The sequence below is a fragment of the Stenella coeruleoalba genome (assembly GCF_951394435.1).
Source record: "Stenella coeruleoalba genome assembly, chromosome: 10".
NCBI lineage: Eukaryota > Metazoa > Chordata > Mammalia > Artiodactyla > Delphinidae > Stenella > Stenella coeruleoalba.
Genome location: NC_137156.1, coordinates 28,079,861 through 28,096,180, shown reverse-complemented (window position 1 = coordinate 28,096,180; position 16,320 = coordinate 28,079,861).

Sequence of the window (16,320 nt, the reverse complement as noted above, 5' to 3'; positions counted from 1 at the left end):
TTTTGCTAATTATACCAATAAGGTCTTTTAAAGAAAAAGAGAATATCAAATTATGCACTGCATTCGGTTGTCCTATCTCTTTAATCTCCTTTAATATGGAACAGTTTCTCCATCTTTCTTTTATTACATGAGCAATTATTTTGTCATATATCTCTCAAATTGCACGTGCCCCGTGTTCCCTCCTCATAAGGGAAAAGGAGTAATTTTACAGTAGAGACACGTGGCAGACACCACTGGAGCCAAGCAATCAGCATTAATAGCACCAACCATGACAGAGGCTGACATCATTTGCCTCCTGATAGGATGCAATGAGAACACATAATTTCTGTGCTATTCCTACCCAAAATTCATAACATGAATCTAATTTTGTTCTTTTATGTCTAGTAATATGCCCAAAACATTCAAGCAAAATGTCTCTCCTTGCATTCTACCCTTGTCTATCTGTCATAATTGCAGAATGAACCATGTATCATCAGATCACAAGGACTGAGTTCTACCACCTCTATTTTTTTTTTTTTTTTTTTTTTTTTTTTTTTTGCGGTACGCGGGCCTCTCACTGCCGTGGCCTCTCCCGCTGCGGAGCACAGGCTCCGGACGCGCAGGCTCAGCGGCCATGGCTCACGGGCCCAGCCGCTCCGCGGCACGTGGGATCTTCCCGGACCGGGGCACGAACCCGTGTCCCCTGCATCGGCAGGCGGACTCTCAACCACTGCACCACCAGGGAAGCCCCTACCACCTTATTTACTTCATGATTTACTTCATGAGCAAGAAAAGGGTGAGTGCTACAAAGACAACTCCAAGAATATTTTTTTCATTTGTAATCACATCTGGGTGTCAAGGCTCCCATCATTTCCTCTACCCTTTGTATCTAACCAATTATGTTCTCACTATTTCTCTGTATATAAATATGTACACCCATAATCTGGAAAGTTGAAGTGAAAATTTAGTTCCTATCCAATGTCCCAGAATTTGGAGAAAAAAAAAAAGATTGCTTATTATGTTATTTTTTATCTGATTCCTTGAAGCTGGTGTAGACTTTTTCACTTGAATTAAAAGGCCCAAAATATTTTTAAAATATTTGTTAAAGTAAATTTTCTTTCTCTTTTCCCATGAATGCTCCAAGTATAATATTGCTATTATTTGCATAGAAATTGAAAGCTATATTTTTCCCATTGTCTAATAGCAAACTATGCCAAAGTTCAAATTTTCAGAGCCATATGAAGTTTCATTCCTTATGAAACCCAAGCTACATGCTAATGAAAAGAAATATTTTCTTTATCAGCATTTGCTATTTATCTTCCTTCACCATATTTCATTCATTTTATTTATTTCATTTCGTATCAGGGATTAATCTGAAATGTCTGATTTTAATTACAAATCCCCTTTATACAAAACTTTCAAATATGATTTTTTTTTTGGCCACGCCATGTGGTATGTGGGATCTTAATTCCCCAATCAGGAATCGAACCTGTGCTCCCTGCAGTGGAAGCGTGGAGTCTTAACCACTGGACTGCCTAAATATGATTTTTAATATAATTTATTCCTAACCTGAGATCTTGTGGATAGGGAATGTCAAAGGCTTATAACAACTTTCTTTTAAAGATTTCAAAAGTAATGATCCAGGGAATAGGCACGTGAGAACTGCAGGGAAAAAAATCAAAGAGGTAAAAGCAAACATAAATCAGTAAGTAAAAGTAGAGCCCGATTTGCTTTCCAAAAGAATGGTCTACTCCCTAATGATACAAGTCGCTGCATGGGCCCAAGGGTGTCCCTGAACCTTGCCATTCCTCCTGATTTCCTTACATAACAAAAAAGATAACCAGGCCTCTGTTGCATTAGTTCAACTAGAGGTAGCTCCCCCCCCAAAATTATAGTAAATTAGTAGACTATATTTTTTAACCAAAACCATTCTTTTTAAACATAGTTTTAATAAACCACATAATGAAATTTCACACCTAGGTTTTAGGATTTTGTTACAATGTCTCTAAAATAATTTTAAAGTAATTAAGTAGTGTTATGAAACCAAAGGTGGTATTATTGCTGCTTTTTAAAAATCAACTCATATATATAAGGTTTGAATGAGTTACACCCCTGAACAAAAATATTTGACCACATCAGTAAGCCAATTATCCACCATCCTATGCACATTTCTGGTCAACCGGGAAAATAGATATATATTTTTTTCTTTTTTCCTGCCACTGAGTGAGATCGTTAGCTGGATGAAGAAACAAACTACTGAATGCACTTTGGAGGCATGGACATGCATTTCTGCATCCAGGAAGAGCGCAGTCCCCCTGCTGGAGCCCCACCCAGCTCTGGCTGCCTCTGGCTTACACACGAAGTCTTCATTCAGGTCCCAAATTCATGAGTGTCGAGTTGAATTAGTCATCTTGAATCATTTCCTTAGCTTTAGAGCTCCACCTTCAGATATAACCATGGGAAAAGATCAATCAAGGGCACGTTCCAGTATCATTCACAGGATTTCTCAGTTGCCATTGGGAGGGGGTGTCTTTATATTTTCACAATGCCTGGTACACATTCCTCCTGCGCCTCTCTTTGTGTTTTTCCTTCTCTGCTGCTTCCCTTAAGTTGTTTTTTGTTCATGTTTGTTTGTTTGTTTGGTTTTTTGCTTCCCTTAAGTTTTAGCTGCACATCTACATTCTCCTAGAAATTCTTTATGAATACAATCATGTTCTGACTAGTACTAGCTTTCCCTCCTACCCGTTTCCCTGGGTCAGGCATTTACATATATAAGAGGGTTTCAGTCTCGTATGCATTGCTTCTCTAATTAAATACATATTCCCAAAGGACAAAGGAATCCTACTTCTATTTCTTCTCATTTCCAGATCATCCAGCGGCTAGTGCAGTACATGGGATAACACCTAGACACTTAGGGATAACACCTAGACACTTAGAGCTCTGACACAGAGAAATGCACAGTTCATTCATGTATTTGATTTTCATTGTTGAGCTCATTCTTCTGTGGTTAAGTTACACTGATACGGAAGTCAGACACATTTGAAAACTGCATTAAATGAAGAGAAACACTCAATTAGTATTTTCATCAGTTACTGTGAGTTATAAAAGCTCATGAACTACAGTCATGGCAAAACTGTAATCTGGTTCTATCAACTGCAGTACTTCATTATTCTTATATTTCTCTCCACAGAAGAAAGAGCAAATATTGTATCCATCATCACAAAGCTTTTAAGAGAGTGTGCCAATGTTAACGTGTGTGTTAGGGGACGTGCTTGTGTCTTTAGATGCTTTTAATCAGTAGACCCGTGGAATTAAAGAGAAAGATGCTTAAAAAGTCATTTGCACGTGAGAGTTAGTAATGAACTACAGAAGCAAATTAGGTGAAGGTGAAAAACTAAGAATTAGAAGGTGGAAGAACCGGGGTTTTGTCCCAGCCAGCACTTGTGATCTCAGGCGAGGCATTTCATCTTCCTGAGCCCTAACTTGCTCCTCTGTAAAATGAAGGGCCTGGCATAATGATTCCTTATGTTCCTTCCAGCTCCAATACTGGCCTCCCAAAGTCCTCACACAGAACAGTTAGAACTAACTGTTCAACCTAGGGCTGCTTCCTTAGAGCTGGCTGGATTTAGTTGAATTGAAATTTACATGGAATAATACATATTTTCAATTTATATTAAAAATATAAACTGTATCACTCTAAAACTACACTATAGAATATTTTTCTTTCAAATCCTGTAGGAAAAAAAAAAAGAGATTGACAGTACTAAGGCTTCTTTCTTTTATGTGCCCTAGACTTGTTTGAGGATTATGATTTAAAATCTCTTAGAAAATTACAAAGTTATTCCAAAATGTCCCATCTTAGTGGTTGGACCAGCAAACCCTAGACTACTGTTTCTCAACCTCAGCACTTTTGACCTTTTGATGATTCTTTGCTGTGGAAGGTGTCCTATGCATCGTTTAACGTTTAGCAGCATTCCTGGTTTCTACTCACTGGATGCCAGTATCACCCCCTACACGCCCAATCGTGACAATTAAAAAATGTTTCCAGACATTTCCAAATGTCTTTGGGGCATTAAGATCATCTCCACATTGAGGACCACTTCCTAGACAGAAAGTCAACAGCCCACCCCTGGCTCTATCTGTTTACCTCCCTTTCTGTCCATTTTCTAACTTTCTTTCCCTATTCATCTTTGTTCCCTTTCCTCCATTTGATTTCTTTTTTTCTCTTCCTTTTATTCTTCTCTGTTTCTTTTTTCTGTCTCTACTGCATCTGATTTAGCTTTTCCATTGTCCAAACCACTGGCACTAGGAGGTCAGAGAGAAGCTGACTCTGGACCTTGCTGAGCACCCATAGAATGGCTATAAGGCTAAGGGGACAGCGTTGAAGTCAAGGGTGGGCTCACATCCTTTTTCTGCAACATTTACTCATTCTGTGACAATTTGGCAAAGTTGCTTAATCTCTCTGGGCCTTGGTTTCCTCATCTGAAATGCCTTTTTCATAGACCTTGTGAAGATTAAATTAAGTGAGCTAAACTATTTAATGTCCTTAGCTTAGGGCATGAAACATGGGGAGGTCTCAATAGGCAGCAGCTATTACTTAATAACATTATGTTACTAGAAATGAGGAAGCTATACCTCAGTCACAGTGAAGAGATTTTAAGAATATAAGAGCTCACAATAGAAATTAAAGCATTATCACTATATATATATACCATATATAGTATATACTACAGTATATATGTATATACCATATATAGTATATACTACAGTGTATATATATATATATATATATATATATGTATATATATATATGTTGATGCAAAAAAAACCTTTTCAGTTAAAAGTTGAATAAGTTCCAGTGATCTAATGTATGGTGAAATTATAGTTGCATTATGATTGTATTATATTATTATATTATATTATATTATATAATAGACTTGAAAGTTGCTATGAGTAGAGCTTTAATGTTCCCACCATAACAACAACAAAATGATAATTACATTAAATGAAGGGTGTAACTAACCTTATTGTGGTAAACATTCCACAATATACATATATGTGTATCGAATTCACATTGTTTGCCTTAAAATTATACATTGTCATATGTCCATTGTATGTTGATAAAGCTGGAAAAAAATCAGTAAAGTTTTAACTTAGAAATAAAAAAAAATTAAAGCATTATTATTGTTAGTTGTCAAAACAGGTACAATCTAATTAGCCGAAGAAAATAAATGTAGAATAAAGGGCCAAGTTAGTGATGGTCATCCTTTCAGTCTTTCTGCCGAGTTACATTAAAAAATTGCTAATTCCATCCAAGTGTCTGAAATGTGACCGTTTCACGGGAACAACTGCATTTATTCTTGAATGTAAGTCAGTGGTACTAGAAAATATATTAATATAATAATCATTCCAAAAGTAATTGCTCCCTTCTTCTATTGAAGAAAGAAATGTTAGCTGGAAACAATAATTAAACTCACTAAATAATGTTTGGGGAAAATTTTTGAAACACCCTGATTTCCAAAGGCTTGAGCTGATATGCTGCTTCCCTTCAGGTTGAATGTGATTTGGAAGGCCTCTTTTTGTAGCCAAAGTCATTTTTGTTGTTGTTGGAATCACTTGGGTAATAGGTCACTTTGCAGCCAACATTATAACATGCTTTAAAGTTGTATTCCTCATTTTCTAGTACTGTCGCCATACTAGAACTGAAATGAAAAGTATTTGCAAAAATAACATCAAGCCCACTGATTTAAAAAAAAGAGCCATTGTCCCAAGAAACCAAGTTAAGAATGATCTAAGGTCAGGCTTGCATTCAAGATCTGTGAAAATCAGAAAAGCTGGTTAAAGCTGTTAAGTCCTGGAACAGATCATTTTTAGCATCTCCAATAACTGACTAGTTGCTGCGTTACTGCCGGAGCCAGCTCTCTCCTTGATCTGTCATTCAACAGGCAGGCACAGTGAGTCACAGAATCCTGATCTTGGATTCTGAGACCCAGGGAGGTCGAAAGACCAGATAGTAAGTACACTGGTGTCAAGGCCAGGAGTAGCCTCCTCTTTGGTTCACTGTCCAATGCTGTTTTCTTTCCTTGGACCAAGGGTGATAAGAGATGTGGCCCTGAAGGTAGGCTTCCACTAGTGAGTGTGTAAATCAAGATCTGGGGATGCTCAGGGTGAGACTTTATGAGACACAATCACCAGTGGCAGAATAGGGAACAGTTTCTCCTACTAAGAAATGAAAACTGGGATCGTAGAGCCTGATGAAGAACAAATAGACCCTCCCCCCTACACATACACACACACATGCATTTCATTTACTAATCACTAATCATGACTTCTATTTGAAATAAAACAAAACTCCTAGGCAAAAAAGGAAAATTTGTCTGAACTCGGGCATTTAAACTCTAGATAGAAAGTGATAAGTTACTTAAGGCTTTACATTAGAATATAAAATACCATTTAATGTAGTTTCATAGTCAAAATCACAAACTCTTCTCATCCTATAATATTTCACCTCCTTTGATAAGACAGTAAAATCTTTCCAAGCGATTTCCTTCTCTGATTTGCCTTTATATCTGCATAATGTGCTGCAAAAAAAAAAAAAAAAAAAAAAATAGGCCCTTGGTAAATATTTATTGAAATAATGGGCCCCATAAAAGCATCAGCTTCAGAAGTTGCAAATACGACCTAATGCCAATTTCCATTTCAATTCCCTGGAAGCTTACAGAGAGTTTTCATGCCAAAAACTCCAGTATTTCATCTATTGACCAAAATTGTGAAGGAAACTGGTGAGAGAGAGAGATGATTAAAAACTGACTGTCCATGCTTAGTTGGGTCTTAAAATATTTTTTCACTCTTTGTTTAGGTTGTGATGGTGGAGTTAATAAAAATATTTTACAATACAACAGGAAAAGAACACACTTCATAATTTCTTTAGAAAAAATAGTGAAAGCAATTAAGGAAAGATTTAGAAAGAATGACTTTTCTATTATTGTGTGCTCATTAAATTGTCTAAAGATTTTGTTGTTGTTGTCATTGTTTAAAATCATTTATAGGGGCTTCCCTGGTGGCGCAGTGGTTGAGAGTCCGCCTGCCGATGCAGGGGACACGGGTTCGTGCCCCGGTCCGGGAAGATCCCACATGCCGCGGAGCGGCTGGGCCCGTGAGCCATGGCCGCTGAGCCTGCGCGTCCGGAGCCTGTGCTCCACAACGGGAGAGGCCACAACAGTGAGAGGCCCGCGTACCGCAAAAAAAAAAAAAGTATTTATATATACCTTTCTGTGAGTTAAATTGACACAGTATTACTGTAGTATGGGGAACAGAAAGATTTGATTACACAAAAGAATCCAGAAATAAACGTTACTGTTTATTGTTTAAAGCAACAAAGCTCTAATAGCTTAAAGAGTTTTGAAACTGGCTCCAAACTGGTTTGGAGTGTGATCATTGGATAAATCCTCTGCAAAGGGTTTATTACTTTTCTGGAGCAAACAAACGTCCCTCAAAAATGATGACAAATGAAAGCCTAAGTGCCCTTCATCCATAACCTAAATAAATAAATTTCCTTTTTTAATTCTATAAAGTTACCTACAGAAATCCAATTAAATATAGAAAAAAAGCGATAATGACAGAAGCAAAACAATCAGAGACTGACAGACCAATAAGGCTACTGAGTATAATTACTGTGATGTTATTTCTACTAATAAAAATCAGATAACATGGGCAGTACATGGAAACATGGGCTCAGTAAATGTGTGTAATTCCCCAGTCAGATAATACTTATACAGATGCAGAAATAATGGCATCTTCCACATATTCCTCTCAATGCCAGTCCTTTACAATTAGTAACCTGCTAAAGTTGCAACAGAATGTCAAGCTAAGCTCATGGAGTAGAATCCCAATACCTTGGCCTCATTAAGGACCTCCCGCCCAGCGCTATACAGGCTGTGTTACACCACCCCTGACAGAGGTCGCCCAGGCTCTGCTTGTATTTTGCAGGGATGGTCAGTTCACAATCAAAGCTGCCTTTCCCAGCACTTTAAATTTTTAGGAAAAAATTTTTCTCACATTGAGTTTAATCGGCCTCCTGGTAACATCTCTGTACTGATCTTTATCCTGTATCTTTACAGGAAAAGAGCGTTATTTCACCTAAAATGTTTTGAGCACATCTGGGCTAGCCACTTTGCTATATGCTGGCAATGTAAAATTAAATCGACAAATGCCAACTTCTCCCCCAGTCTATACCTTCTTCCCCAAAACCAGTCCCAAATATTAGAAGACAGGGTTCACATCCCTAAGTTTTCTCTATTCTAGGATGACTATCCCAGTCTCCTCAACTCCTTCTCCCTTGACATGGTGTCCAGGATTTTCTTTAATCTGGTTGCTTTCTTTTAGGGTTATTTGTATTTATCAATGAGGTCTTAAGCAGGTCACCCCTGAAATTTACTAATGTAACCTGGGATTTCCCTCACTCTCTGGGTTTGTCAGTCTCAGTAAGTTGTTGGGTATGATGCTGATGTGATCATTGTGTTCCAGAAACCACAAGGACCTTCTGCAGGGGAAAACTGTACATATTTTCTTTTTTGCTGCTCTGCGCGGTTTGCAGGATCTTAGTTCCACCACCAGAAACTGAACTCGTGCCCTCGGCAGTGAAAGCACAGAGTCCTAACTACTGGACCGTACATATGTTCGGGAATTCCCAAACTGTACATATGTTCACCTCTATCAGTCTCTGATCTTCCCCTTCACACAATGTTTTTGCTACTTTTATCTTTGTTAAGTTATACCTTTGGGGATTTGTTCCAGAGTATTAGCCTGTTAAAACATTTTTGAATCCTCCTCCTGTAATCCAAGGAACTAACTCTTCTCCCCAATGTTTAGCACCTGAAAAATAATGGACACATATTCTAATTCTTCTTCTGAGTCACCATTTTTCTTTAATATTAGAAAGAGTAAGACTAAGAATGAGCCCCATAGCAAGGTATTGAAACAATTGCCTCAAATTGGTTTCCATTCATCAGTCAACCTCTTTGGGAGAGAATTATTCAAATAGCTGCCAATCTGTGGTTGTAACAGTAACTACAACATACTGACTGCTTTCCTTATGCTGGAGGTCATAAGCATTTCTTATGTATTATCTCATTTAATCATCATGAACAGGCCCATGCAATGATTATTGCTATGCACATGTTTCATATAATGAATGTGTCTCTTATATGGAAATATATTTCAAGTGTTTCTTTCTTTTTTTTTTTTAATTTTAATTTTTTGGCTGCATGGCATGCAGGATCTTCGTTCCCAGACCAGGGATTGAACCCACACCCCTTGCAGTGGAAACGTTGAGTCTTAACCACTGGACGGCAAGGGAAGTCCCTCAAGTGTCTCATACAGGAAAATTATGGGTCAGGGAGGTTAAGTAATTTTTTAATATCCAAGAGAGTAAGGAGTGGATCTGCAATCACTCATGTCTGTCCCACTCCAAAGCCCATGTCCTGAGTCAGAAGGCAGGCCGTCTCCACATACCATGGCATCACTCAGCTCAGACTGGGGAGCCAATGAGAAAGTTTTGAAATGCCTCCATGAGCTCCAGATACATTATGGGCCTGATACTCAGTCTAGTAAATCTATAGCAAAGGACATGAGGAAACATGGAATGATCTCTTCTTCCTGAAGCCACACTGGTGCCTTGGGATATCCCCTCTTTCCCTCCCAGACTGCATGACTAACCACTTTGACAACCTAAACTATCATTTTTCTGAGGAAACAATAGCGTAATTCCCCACCTGTAACTTCTAGAGCCCCTCTTCTTCCCTCTTTCTGAAAAATGAAGTTTTTTTCCAGCCTCAGCTATTAGACATTGCTTCCCTTTTGCATGTGTTATCAAAGGTTACTGATCATAATTTCAAGATCAAAACATCAAACTCTTGACTATATTAAGATGTCACTCATCTAGACTTGACGCTTCATCTCTTTCAAAGCGTTAGTTAGGTACTAACTATTAAAATGATAGCCTCTTCCCTCAAGCTGTATTCTTTTTTTTTTTTACATCCTTATTGGAGTATAACTGCTTTACAATGGTGTGTTAGTTTCTGCTGTATAACAAAGTGAATCAGCTGTACATATACATATATCCCCATATCCCCTCCCTCTTGCATCTCCCTCCCACCCTTCCTATCCCACCCCTCTAGGTCAAAAAGCACCGAGCTGATCTCCCTGTGCTATGCAGCTGCTTCCCACTAGCTATCTATTTTACATTTGGTAGTGTATATATGTCCATGCCACTCTCTCACTTCCTCCCAGCTTACCCTTCCCCCACAGCCCATGTCCTCAAGTCCATTCACTACATCTGCGTCTTTATTCCTGTCCTGCCCCTAGGTTCATTAGAACCTTTTTTTTTTTCTTTTTTAGATTCCATCTATGTGTGTTAGCATACAGTATTTGTTTTTCTCTTTCTGACTTACTTCACTCTGTATGAAGTAATGTCCATCCACCTCACCACGAATAACTCAATTTTGTTTCTTTTTATGGCCGAGTTATATTCCATTGTATATATGTGCCACATCTTCTTTATCCATTCATCTGTCTATGGACACTTGGGTTGCTTCCATGTTCTGGTTATTGTAAATAGTGCCGCAATGAACATTTTGGTACATGACTCTTTTTGAATTATAGTTTTCTCAGGGTATATGCCCAGTAGTGGGATTGCTGGGTTGTATGGTAGTTCTATTTTTAGTTTTTTAATATATTCTCCATACTGTTCTCCATAATGGCTGTATCAATTTACATTCCCACCAACAGTGCAAGAGAGTTCCCTTTTCTCCACACCCTCTCCAGCATTTATTGTTTCTAGATTTTTTGATGATGGCCATTCTGACTGGTGTGAGATGATATCTCATCGTAGTTTTGATTTGCATTTCTCTAATGATTAGTGATGTTGAGCATCCTTTCATGTGTTTGTTTGCAGTCTGTATATCTTCTTCGGAGAAATGTCTATTTAGGTCTTCTGCCCATTTTTGGATTGGGTTGTTTGGTTTTTTGACATTGGGCTGCATGAGCTGCTCAAGCTGTATTCTTATCCTTCCTTTGTTTTCTTCTAAGATGATATTCCTAAAAATGTGTGTGTGTGTGTGTGTGTGTGCGCGTGTGATTAGTATTTATCAAAAGATCAGGGTCAGTTCTCTTAAACTCTATCCTAGAGGGTCCCAGAGAGCTGAGATTTTGCTGCAACATGTTCAGACAGAAATACTTCCATTTTAAACTTTTCATTCATTACTATTTGCTGCTTTTAAAGCTCATTAAGTCTATTTCTAAGAAAAAAAAGCTTATATATCATCCAGTAAATTCGCCTCATTTTATAGATGAGAAAACTGAGACATGGAAAGGTCAAAGGACTTGCCCAAGATAACATAGCTGGTAAGTGAAAGAATCTTCTTATGTTAAAGAAATAAAGAGAGTCATAGAATACACATCATTCTCTATTTTTCTCAAAATGCATGAATGTGAGTTTTAGGAAGTAGTTCCAAAGTCATGCTAATTTCTCCTAAATGTTCCTTGTGCTTAAGAGACATTTCAGCTCTGATGTTATGCATCGTTATGTGTTTATTCATGCTTTAAAGGTTAGATTTCTGCCCTACATCTTTCCATGTCTTTATTTGCAAATTTTTCCTCTCCGATGTGTATTGGTCTATTGGTTGCATTTTGAAACCAAATTGTTTAGTGTTCTCACCCTTTGAGATTGCCCCTTCTTAAGTCAATAATATGGAAAATATCCAGAATGTTGGAAATACCTGTCCTCCTGCATCGGTCACCCCAGGGAAAATGAGCACCTCTCACATTGTGTATGTGAAGTATCCATTGGTATTGGAAACAATTGTTCTCTGGCTGTTTGCACCATTTACTCCAAGCCCACCCCCCGCCCCCCACCCCCATCTTCCATTCCTTAACCTCTTTATCTCCAGGAGATAGAAATTTGAAAACTGTCCCTTTGGCAACTTCACAGCCCCACAAGTAAACAGAAAAGCCTGAGGACTTCAGAACATCTAAAATATGCAATAAAATTACTTCTCTTCCTCAAAGTTCAAGACCAAGTAGAAGTTTCCATAGTCACACTGCTTTTCATTCTCACAAGGGATTTCACTTTAAAAATTCACAACTGTGCCCTTGATTAAATATTGTGGTTAAAGTAAGAAATGCTATTTCCTTTTCAATGTTTGCCTCAATCTGTAAGATCACGAAGAGTCGTTCTGGAGATCATTCTACCCCCGTTTAATTTTTTTAAAACCCCCTTATGCAAACATTAGTCCCTCTTATTTTGTTGTCTCATACCCAGATCGCTGACACCTATGTGGTAGCAAAGCCCTATAAATCTAAGGGCAGGGGTTCGAATTGTAGTTTCACACATTCAACAGTAATTTTTCCAAATTGATGTTAAAAATACATAATCAAGATTCCCCCAAAATATGATCATGAGGAAGCTTCCAGATAGAAACACGGTAGAAAACTAGAGTTAGACTACCACAATGAAACGTGCTCCTGTCACAACTTAATCGACTTGGTGGACGATCGTGCTTCGTGAGGAGTAAGAGGTGGAGGTAGTATCTTGGTATGTCACAAGTCACTGCTCTCTCGTCTCTCTTCCTTTGCCTGTTTATGAATCCAGGACAAAAATAACTCTGGAAAAAAGTAATTGTCCAAAAATACTGTCTTCTTCATTTCGGAAGGAGGAAGGAAATAAGGAAGGGAGGGGTAGAGGGAGGAAGGAAAGAAGAAAGAAAGACAGTATCACAGCGCCGTGGGCAAACTGCTGAGCCTGTACAGAGTCGGGAGATCTAGGCTGGGGTTCCCACAGACACTTTCTAAACAGGAAATTATGCACGTCCCTAGCTGATGGAAGCCTTCACTTTCTTGACACGCAGCTCGTGTCTTGAGTTGATGAGGGGAAATTAAATTGTTTTACAAAGTGACAGTATGGAATAGATTCCTTTCATACTGTGTTGTTGTAACAAATTCTCACCTACATTCCCATCGTATAGCTCAGTACCCTGGCTATTAAATAGCTTACACGACCGCCCATAATGAGAGGGGTCGGGGTCCCGACTGTGACAATAATCCTAAGTCTTGGTGTTTACCATTTTATTATTTGTGTGTCTTAGGAAGACGGAAAAGGGAAATCCAGGCGGACCGTGTATTGTGTAAGAGAAAAGGCAGTCCATCAGGCAGCCGCAGAGGGAGAGAGCTCATGAAGCCTTAACTCACAGGTGCCAAGGTAAGGAATAGGGGGAGGAAGGAAGGAAGTCTGAGAACTTTAGACAATTCTTAATTAGATTTTTTAGAAGAAAGAAGAAGTGGGACAAGAGAGTGCTAACAGCTGACCTTGATTTAATATAATGATATTTCTCGGTGAAATTAAAAAAAAAAAAAAAGTTAGAAACTTACTCGGAAAACCGCCAGCAGAGGGCTCCAAGCTAGGTGCATTCACCTCCATTAGTGGCTCCTACATTTATCGGAAAATAGTCCCTCTATCCGAGGCTGAGAAAAGGGGGGTATTACTAACGCGCCTGTCTACTATTATAAATATAAGTGAAATAAATATAAGTGAGAGGGGAAAATACGAATATAACTACTTGGGATGTCTCCAGTACGCTTCTATTTAGGCAAGCCTGTGTCACCCCTGAAAAAACAAAAACAAAACAAAAAAATGGGCATAGGACAAGACGAAGTGGAAAATGAAATGATGATGAAAATACATATTTTGCTCGTTTATCTTCCCTTCAAAATCAGAGGGGTTTTTGCCTTTGCTTTTATTTTGTTTTGCATTTATTGAGTCCTTGCGGAAATCTTTCCTTACCTCACGTTGTTTGGAAGGTTAAAGCGAAATGCAACAGAAAGTTAAGAGCGAGAGAAGCTGGCTCAAGTTAGGAAATTTTTCTTAGTAAAGAATGAGATTTTATTTGTACATTTTTTGAGGCACTTGAACTTTATAGATGCTTAAACACTTATTTCTAAAATTAGTAGATATGATAAAAATTGAGCTTTTAAAATGCTCTTAAGCAATAAAAGGTTTTCAAGAACTGGAAGAAATCGCTGGAGAAGAAAAAAAAAATCGAGCGGCCGTGCAGGATTTGCTTACACAAAATCCCGACAGAGGGCGCTGTTGCCCGTTCAATGACTTACGGAAGGTTCCCTAAGAAAAATTTCCCTTGCCATTTCTAGGATTTTTTGAACAAGGCCCACGTTGAAAAATTGACTCGGACTTTAATTGTACTTATGTATTTCTTTGAGTAGCTCTTTATATGTGTGTATATTTTTAAATGTATGCTTCATTCTTAATAAACCAGATTTCAGTTTTTCTGAAGAGTTTACATAAATGTTAACCAAATATTTCCAGACGTTTCTAATTTTAAAAATATCTATTTCACCATAAAATAAAATTACATATGAAAATTTGAAATTATATCTATGTGTATATGGCTATATAAATAGTTACACTAAAAACATATATTTTTAAGTAGTTTTTTTAATATAAAAGTATCCCTCTGAGGTTTTCTTTTAGTTTCAAGTTTTAGAGTTTATTTATTATAGACTAAGCAATGATATACCAAAAAGAGATGAAAAAGGTGTTAAAAGCATTCAGAGGAAAAAAAATTAAGATTTTTTCCAAGCGCTTTTTATTTGGGTTGGAATGATCTTTAGGTAAAAAAGATAAAGGAGTTATTGGCTTGAAAAGGAAAAGACAGTTATTCCCATTAATAAATTTCTGTCTAGAGAATCTGAGTTTCCAAGTCTATAATATTTATCTTGCAAAATATTGATCTGGGACTGATTTTAGTTCTGGAAAGGGAGGGTAAAAGCCGTTTCAAATCCCACCACACAACAAAATTAGGAAGAATGCCTCCCCATGTCCAGACTAGCTCTGGGAGCAAAGAAGGAAATCTTCGCTCAAGCTCCTAGTGGAAAATCTGTACAGATTTTGTATACTTGAAGCTGTTAATGTTTAACGTAGAGGAAAGGAGAAACGAAGGAAAAAGGAAGGAAGGAAGGGAGTCAGGGAGGGAGGGAGGGAGGAAGGAAAACGGGATGGAGGAAAAAGGAAGGAGGGAAAGGGAGGGAGGGAAAGGCAAAACATAAAAATTAAACAGGAAATGAAGAAAGGGTTTATTTCTGAAGTTCCTTCTGAAGCATCTTCTTCGAGTTCCTTTCATTTGGCTTATCTTTGAAAAAATTAAATTAAAAATCTGCAGAATTTTTCATTCTGCACGATATGAAACATCTCCCTGGTTTTTATCGAATCGATATCCACCGTGGTTGGCCGGAGCCCTCTCTTCTGAGCGCACAGCAGCGCTCAGCAGTCCTGAGATTTACAGACAATCGCCCTTTGCAGATTCACTCTTATCAGGTTTAATAACTTCCACCCCAAATTGCCCTGGTCCCTCCTCATTCCCTCCTGTCATTTATTTTCTGCCCCAGGGGCAGAGAGCCTTCACTGGACTTCCCTTCTGGCTGTGGGAATCCTTCCGCACCCTGGAAGGAAGTAGAAAAAAGGGGGGGTGGGAAAAGGGGCCAGTGAGGCAAGTATTCACTTTATGATGAAATTCGGAAACGCTGTGCCTTAAAGGGTGCCCATTTTCGAAGTTTGGTTAACTTTGTTCTTGTTGATGTTTATGTTTTCCTTTTCTTGGGGGGATAAAAAAGCTATACAAATCACCTTACCAAGAAAAAATACACTCAAAACAAACAAAACCCCACACACCCTATAGTATTTTTCAATATCTCCTTGAAAAACATTCTGCTTAAACCTTCCAGAGGTTCAGGTGACCATTTCTTGACTCTCCATGATTAAAATCACTTAAAAGTTATAGACAGCAGATGCAGATATAAAATGTCCCATGTCTCTGCAAAGAAGGCTTGAAATTAATATTGTGTTATTGTGCACGTATGTTGCTCCCTACATCTGAAAAAAGAAAGAAAAGAAAAAAACCTTCATAAAATGGAGACTTCAGCCAAGAAAAGAATGGCACATGAAATCCACTGAAAATACAGACAAACAACCCTTAAACGATAAGCAGTACAGACTGAGGTGCTTCATACAGTATTTAAGGTTTCAAATTTGTTGGGCAGAATGACCGGAAAATATGAGAAATGGTCACTGTGGTGAGCCGGGTTTTTTGTTCTACAGTGACTAAGGTACAGTGAAAAAAAAGAAAAAGTTGTGTAGCCATCAACACAGAGAGATCACCCTTAAAATCCCCAAATCCAGCTTTCAAAACCCTCCTGCTGAACAAACAAGAAGAGGAGCTTTTGTGTTTAAAAATCTCAGTAATGGTCCCCTTTAAAAATCTACATAGAAAATGG